The 8,119-nt window shown below is 38.9% G+C and overlaps 1 protein-coding gene across 1 annotated transcript in view; it reads right to left on the reverse strand.

The window, feature by feature from the left end:
• Positions 1-3,895, reverse strand: part of LOC130694440 (MKRN2 opposite strand protein-like) — a 41,622-nt gene extending 37,727 nt beyond the window's left edge. Inside the window, exon 1 of the mRNA XM_059495083.1 lies at positions 3,892-3,895. The gene's annotated coding sequence lies outside the window, so the exon portion shown is untranslated. The remainder of the gene's footprint in view (positions 1-3,891) is intronic.
• Positions 3,896-8,119: the final 4,224 nt, after the last annotated feature.

Raw genomic sequence — 8,119 nt, forward strand, 5'->3', positions numbered from 1 at the left:
CTTATTTACTTATTTAAATTTTAAAAAGAAAAGAAAGAAAAGACTGCTTTTCTTTGTTTCTTATTTCACTTGTTCGTACCGCAATAAAAAAAACGAAACCCGCTAGAAGATAAGGGAGCAACACAACAACAACAACAAAAAAACAATTCCAGTTTTCTAGTTCTGGTCTCCGTTGAACCACATCGTCCACATAATCCAACATCACGACGATGGGCAATAAGGTCGACGATGACGGCGACGAACGAACCGTGCAACAACCCCTTGTTAAACTAGTTCTTCTCTGTGTTTAAAAAAGAAAAATGAACGTGCATGTGTCAGCTGAGCGCGTTCTATCCCGGGAATAATAAACAGCCCAGGGGATATCCAACCAACAAAAAAAAAAATAGAGAGTGAAACTTAACGTGCCAAAAAAAAAAAAAATAAAAGGGAACGACAGCAGCGACATCGTGAGCCCTGCTTGTGCTGGACAGACAGACAGAGAAGGGGGGGAATGAGTCATTGACGCAAACCGGTTCCATCGGTTCTCCTTGAAAGGAATAAGCGAACAAACGACGCGCCATCCTTTTCACTGTCTCTCTCCATTTTCTATTTCTTTCATTTCTTTTACAGGTATTTCTCTTTTCTTTTATTTATTTTATTTTTTTTACGTTGATCAAGAGAGAGCTCGGTTACGCTCGTTTCATGTGGGCTTTAATTATCTCAAAAAGCAATGGGAAACAAGAAAAGGGAAAGAAAAAAAATAAGAGAATCAGCTGACAGCTGGACGTGAGATTGACAGAGACGGATTCTCGGGAAAGGAAATGTCCATTAGATATGAACGACGTCGGTGAAGCCAAATCTCAAAGGGGAGAAAACTGCACACACCGCTCTGTATTAATTCAATCGATATCAAGTTGGCCGTGAATCAAATGAAGAGGAAAACAACAAACGCTCTAATGATTTACCGAATGCCAACAAATTTCAAGTTCTTTTTTTTTTTTTTTTTTTACGTTGGATTGAGTTGAATTCAACATCCCCAAACCAATCGGCCAACACCCCGAGTTGGGACATGCGTAGACATCGACTAGATTGACGTGTTAAATCAAGGTACGCCTCACTCGAAACGAGTTGTGGCTGTGCGTAGCTAATCATATCGGCTTCATCTCAATCTCATTTTTTTTTTTTTTTTTTTTTTTTGCAACTCTCTTTTTCCTGTTTTTCTTTTTTTTTTTTTTTTTTTTGCGTTTCACTGGACAGCCGTGAAGGACGGTGTAAGAGCAGCGCATTTGTAAGTCGTCGTTTCCCTATATAGAATAATGAAATAAGAGAGTCGTATATACACTAATCTGCCATCGGATAGGGGACACAATCAGGTGCGCCAGTGTAATATTCAAGTTTCTTCCATCGATTGGCGTTGTGTATAAAAAAAGCAAACATGGAAATCGGAGACTTGCCCTTCCTGGGTGGGCGTTCAGCCACAAGGTTATCCGTGCACTTATGTTTGACCAGGTGGAAGAAGCTTACCTTAAATCTCGTTGCATTCGTTGGCTTGAAACAAATCTATGTGCAGACAGTCGAGTGTGTTTACGATCAGAGGCGAATTGCATTTTTTCTGGATATATTAATTAAAAAAAAAAAAATAAAAAAAAAAATAGGGTATTTATTATATATCAAAGAGAGAAAGGCGATAGGGGCTGCAGGTGATGTGGCATGTTGCGCTCCAGTGACTTGGTGAGTCATCGGTGGTCTCCAGTTCAACGGCTTCTTCGTTCAACATCAAACCTTCGCCTGCCCGACTATAATATTCATTATATACAACAACCAAAAAAAAAATCAAGTTTTTCTATTCAAACAAATTTTTTTTTTTCCTCGCCTGTTCCTACGCAACAAGAAGAAAATCATTAAAATAAATAAATAATAATTTACTCTGTGTACAAGATAGAGAACCAGTTGAACTGGATCTTGGATTGTTCGACGTTCTCTTTGGCATACGTGTCAAACCAAGGACTTGTTCCATGTGTGTAGAACAGAGAGAGTCATAGCACCGATGTCGTTTGTCTCCTTTTCGTGTGTGTGTGTCTTGCCTATTTGAACTGCCGCCACCCCTGGCCACAGCAGGTGTTGTTTGTTCCGGCCAAGAAGCAAGAAAAGACAAGCAAACGGTCTTGTTCTTTGTTTGAATGAAGCCATTCAATGTCAACGTTTTGTTTTATGTGGAAAGAAACACAGAAGAGAGAGAGAGATGGCCATCAAACTACTGGCAACGCAGCATCGTTTCGCTATTAACTGCTAACCTTCTAATAGCATCGAGATCTTTTCTCTTTATCCTCACCTTATAAAGACGATTGCTTTCCGTGGGCCTTATAAAAATATTTTGTTTAAAAAAAAAAAAAAAAGCCGAACGCGAGGACCCCATGAAGGAAAACAAGTCGTAAATATAGCACACAGAAAATAAAACATAAAGGAGAAGTGTATTTGGGATATGGTCAAATGTTTGGAATCAGTTTCAACTGGACACGCTAAAATGAATGGAAGAATTCGAAATTTGTTTTCGGGCAGAGACGCACTTTGTGATGGGGGGATATAAAAAAAAAAAAAATGACAAGGACACGCACGCGAAAAATATATAAAATAAAAAAAAACATTTTCATGCAAATCAATCGATGGCGGTGTGGCATTGAAACGGGTCGAACCGACAACAAGAAGCGGCTGACCCAGCCCTCTCCTCCTTTGCCATCTTAAAAAGGGAAACAGGAGGAGTTGTAAGTGATTGGAGACGAATTGCTTGGCAGGTAGCCGACAATTGCCCTCGTCTTTCCCAAACTGTCGGTGCGCAAAAAATTTTCGAATAGAAAATGCCATGGCCGGATTCTTTCGACACGTTTTTACGATGTCCACCTTATTATGATTCTCTCTCGGTCGCTTTCTTATTTCCGAAAATGTTTTTAGAAATTTCAGTTTCAATTCTCTTCGTGTCTATCGTTTGTTTTTCACGCCTTTTTTTTTTTTTTTTTCGTGTGACCTCAATGAAAAACTTTTAATCTCAAACTGCATCTGGGATGAAGAGAGGACACATCACACACATTTTCTAAATGCAGAGGAAGTCCTTTTTAAATTTCCTTTAAAGGCTGTAAAAAAAAAAAAAAAAAAAAAAAACTTCTTGGGAAGGAAAACGACTTGAATGCAATTCCATGTTGATTTTTGATACGGCTATATTTAACGGCGAAAACTATTCTCGTCTCTGCGAGCCCGAAATTTAGGTTTCTTTTAACTCGCGTTTGTTTTGTGTTTGACTTGCAAAATAGGTCGGACCAATGGTCTGTGTAGTCACGGTAGTGTCACGTTCCCCTCATACCCATGTACGCACAACGTAACAGCATAGATTTAATATAGAAGTAAAAAAAAACAAATAGAAACCCACAGATGAACACAAAAGTTCTGAAATGGGCCATCAAAAGATGCAAACTGTTGTTATACAAAGCGCAGATGGGGGGGGGGGGGAGAGAATGATACCACATAATAACACTATCCTTTCGTTCTATAAAAAAAATCTTTGCGAACATTTAAAAAAAAAAAGGGTAACAAAACAAGAGGAGACGGCCATCGATTTCGTGCAGGTTGTTTCTTATTTTGGCTCTGGCGTGTCGCTGCTGTTTCTGGTCTACTGGTCTCGCGGTCCTTGGTTCACCTATGACCAAATATCGCTGCCTCTTTTAGCCATGCCCGCCTTTTCCATTCTATTTAGTTAAACGAATAAAGAAACAGAGACCCTCTTTTTTTTTTTTTTATTATTTTGCCTTCAAGGGAAAGACTTCAAAAAAAAAAAAAAAAATTTAGGTACAAATTTGGTCATCTCTCTGGCAGGGTCTTTGCATCCACTCGCTGACCGAGTAAAAACTGAACGAGATGAGGCAACAAAGAGATAAATCATAATCAAATCAACAAGTTGAATATTTAAAGAAATGTTGAGAATGCACGTGAAAAACAAACACGAAAAACAATAGAAAAAAACAAAACATGGAGGGGTAAAATGCGGTGGGAAACGTGGTTGAAGTGAGTAGCCTACGGAAGGCCTTGCGATCGTGACGTCATTCTTGAACGATTCCTCTTTTCATGCCTCACAGTCCGTTCATCTCCATTAGTTTCTTTTAGCTTTCATGCGCCATTGGATTGTGAGGTTGTCAGTCGTGTTTCCCTCGTGCCGGGGAGTCGCCTCATTTGAAATTCATGAATGGCCGGGCGGGCGATTGATTCCCACAGTTTAAACGGGCCGTAAGGCCTTACGCGAAAGCTACTTACCTTTTGTATACGCGCACACAACACCGTCAGGGGATGATCCATTGATAGGGGGGGGGGGGGGAAGAGCTTCTCTTTCAAATAGATGTTTAATATGCCCAAGAGTATGGAAGATGAAAGTGATATAAAACTTGACTGCTTTCCATTATGTGTATAGAAATCGACGTTGAAGTTGATCGAACGCTCACTGGCAAACGGGAATTTAAACGTCACCCCGCCGTGCGTTGAATCACTTGGCAGGCCGTGAAAAACTGCCCGTATATGCGCTCGTGATTGCGAGTTTCACGCATCCCGCGTTTACATCTCTCCTGGAATTTTTTTTTTTTTTTTGCTTCTAAATCTTCTCATTTATTATTTTTTTTTTATTCATTGCCCATTGCTTGTAAATACCGTGACAAGATGAAATTTAGGGTTTTTTTTTTTCTTTTTAAATGCACGCGTGAAATAGTTTCTTTTAGCCCGCGTGATTGCTGCACGGAGTCTTAGAAAAGAGCCTGGGTCTCATTTTCAACGCGGTTGTTTTGAATGCATATTTTTTTTTTTTTTTTTTTTATGGTGATGATAATAGCGATCATCATCATTATGACAGTCATCAGAAGTCATTCATTTGGAAAGATATTAACGAAATTGCGCGCAACATTTCGCACTGCGCGATGGTTGTATTTATCTTTTGAGAAGTGGGGGGGGGGGGGGGGACCTTTCATCATTTTCTCGCCATGTTTTACAAGCACAGCAGAGAGAAAAGACCATCGAGATCTTTTTTTTTTTTTTCAAGGCATTTTTATCCCATCCAAAAAAATAAATAAATAAGAATCCGAAAGCCGTTTATTACAAGCTGAGAGAAGATTTGGGTGTGGCAAAAAATAGCGCCCTTCTTATAAAGTCTGGTTCGTCTGATTATATTCCATCGACCGGCTTTATACACTCTCGTGTCGGGAAAAAAAAAAAAAAATGTATTGGGAAATAGGACGGGGGTTTTTAAAAGAAAAAGGTGGAGCCTGTCCTATCTCGCGTTCAAGTTCTATATCAGAAAACGTACATGAGCCAGACCTGCTGCTGGTCGATGATTCCATAAAAAAAAAATAGGGAAACATTCCTAATAGAAAATTCAATAAGAGTCTACATCTATACGGCCGATACAGTCAACTACGAAAACATCCCAGTCTAAAACAAAAAAAAAAATTCGATGCTAAGGGGTGGTTTCGTATATTCGTGTTGGAAGAAGAGATTTGGAAGGCGCCACCGTCGGTTCTAACTGGATTCAATCCAAATCATTTCAAATACCAGGGAGATATGCGTGACGAGTAAAAAACTGTTGTTTTGTTTGTTTTGTTTTTTTTTGTTCAAATTTAAATATAGAGCCGGTTATTGTCGCCGATTGGCGAAAGGATACGATAATGAATCGATGTTCAGTGTATAACGACATGAAGAGAAGACAGGGCCCCAACGGGCGATTACAAAAAAAAAAAAGAACTGGGTCGTGGAGAAACAGAATTTAAAAAAATTCCCGTGACAAACAGATTACGTGGACACACACACGAAATTTAATAAGAACGTCCGTTTTTTTTTTTTCTAAATTTCGTTAGAACGAAAAACGATCCCGCCGTTCGATGTCCGATTTGACGAGACGATTGTATTGTTATGAAGCTGGTTCAATTAGAAACGAAAAAAAAAAAAAGTTTATATCGTTGCTTCTAAACTGGTTTTCAACCTCCCTATCCAGCTCGACTTGTTTCTCATTTTTATTATTATAATAATTATTTTTTTTTTTTTTTGTTGTTGTTCAACTCTCCATTGGCCTGTCTAACGTAAAGGACTTGAAAATCCCATTCCGTTCATGTCATGAACGCGCACTGTGTGGTGGGTTCCGAACGGCCAACTATAACTCTCTCTGTCCAGCTTTCCCGTCTCTTTATTTCACTCTGCTCGTCAAACCACAATTTTCCATTCCTTTATTGCATTAGATACGTAACGTTTTTTTTTTTTTTTTTTTAGAAGAAGAATAAATTAAATAAGAAGGGGGTATCTCCGAGTGGATGTCTCATCCATTTTCCAAACATTTTAAAAAAATCATAGAATTTGAAATTTAGTCTTTTTTTTTTTAAACCTTCGCCGCCGCCTTTCCTGGGCCATGTTTGATCGCTTGATTATACTTGTCATGGCCGGCAGTGCGGCATTTAAGATAATCCTCTAGCGTAGCCTCAGGGGCGTTTGATGTGTACGTGTATAGGAAGAAGACATGCAGCTGCGTGAGGACATGAACGAACGAGGAAGGCGGACGATGAGGTAATCTACCGGCCCGTTGTGCTTTTTTTTTTTTTGTTCTTTTTTGATGGAAGAAAAGAAGTCGGAGGGACGGACCAGGGGTCGAACAGCATAAAAAAAAAAAAAAAAAAAGAATCAAAAGACGAGTCTGATCGTGTGAAACAATGGCGTCAGAGAGTCCCCCGGCTGTGTATAAACTTCGTGACGATGACGCACCATTTCTTTCTTTTTTTTTTTTTTCACCGCCCATTTTTTTTTTTTTTTTGGCCCGTCTGTCCGCCTATCTGAAAAAAAAAAAAAAAAAAAAAAAAAATTTTGACGTCACGCGAGTATTTGCACAACTCAATTTTCTGTTGGTTATAATAAAAGAGACGGCCCCCGTAGGATGACCATATGTGAATATTTCCATTTAATTAAAAAAAAAAAAAAAAAAATGTAGATCCACAACAGAAAAGAAGGCGGAGTTGATCTTTTAAAAGAATTATTTACAAGCCATCCCATTTTCGTTTTTTTCGTGATTATGTAATTCACCTAGAAATAGAACTAGGAAGGAGTGGTCTGCGCTGTCTGATGTCGGCTATAAATCAATCGGTCCGTTTGATGATGCATTGCTTCTAAACGAAGATGACGCGGCTTCAAAATGTTTGTGGTGTGCGTCTTTGCTTTCCCACCCCCCGGTTCTCGATTGGGAACCCTTTTGCCAAGCGTTTTCAAGTGGCTGCTGTGCTGCATCATCGGCCCGTGCACGCGCATATTTCACGCGATAGCGCCACGGCCCCGAACGGCCCAACTTCGCCTCTATTTGACATGAAACATGCAGCGCTCGTGTCTCTTTTTGTTTTGTTGTTTTATTTTATTTTATTTTATTTTTTTTTTTTTGAGCTGTTGTTGTTTGCTATTGAAATCAAAGGTTGCCGTACCCAGTTTTTCCGAACCCCCTCGATGCCGCCTTTTTCTTGCGGGTCACGTGAAAATATTTTTTTTTTTCATTTTTTAAGGGGAAAAATTGGAAGGTTTTTTATAGAGACAAGCGGCGTTGCCTATCTTTTCAAATGTTTTGATTTATTACTGTTGTTTGATTTTTTGTTGTTTGTTGTTGTTGTTTCCTTTTGCTAAGCGTAGAGAGAAAGAAGCGTGAGGTTGGAGAACCACAAGCTCGGGGCCATGTGCGTCTGATTTTTTTTTTTTTTTTTTTTTTTTTCTAAGGGGAAAATAACATTTCGAATAATCATAGTCGTACACAAACGAATAGAGTGAGATGACGAAAGATGCAAGAAAAAGGAGGAGGAGAAAAAAAAAAAGAAGGAGGGGGAGATTTTTTTTTTTTTTTCATCTTCTCTCCCTTTCTTTTTATATTCCTGTAAAAAAAAAAAAAACAGGCAAAAATCTCAGCAGGATTCGTAGGTTCACTTCTGGATGTCTACACAACAAAATGGAGGCAGAGCTACGAAGTCCTTCACACACACACACACACAAAAAAAAAAAAAAAGAAGAAGAAGAAAAGAAATATAAAAAGAGGGCGGGTGGATAGAATCTTTAAAAAGAAGAAGCCGATCTTACAATGTATTTTTACAAAAAA

This window comes from Daphnia carinata, chromosome 4, assembly GCF_022539665.2.
Source record: "Daphnia carinata strain CSIRO-1 chromosome 4, CSIRO_AGI_Dcar_HiC_V3, whole genome shotgun sequence".
NCBI classification, from domain to species: domain Eukaryota; kingdom Metazoa; phylum Arthropoda; class Branchiopoda; order Diplostraca; family Daphniidae; genus Daphnia; species Daphnia carinata.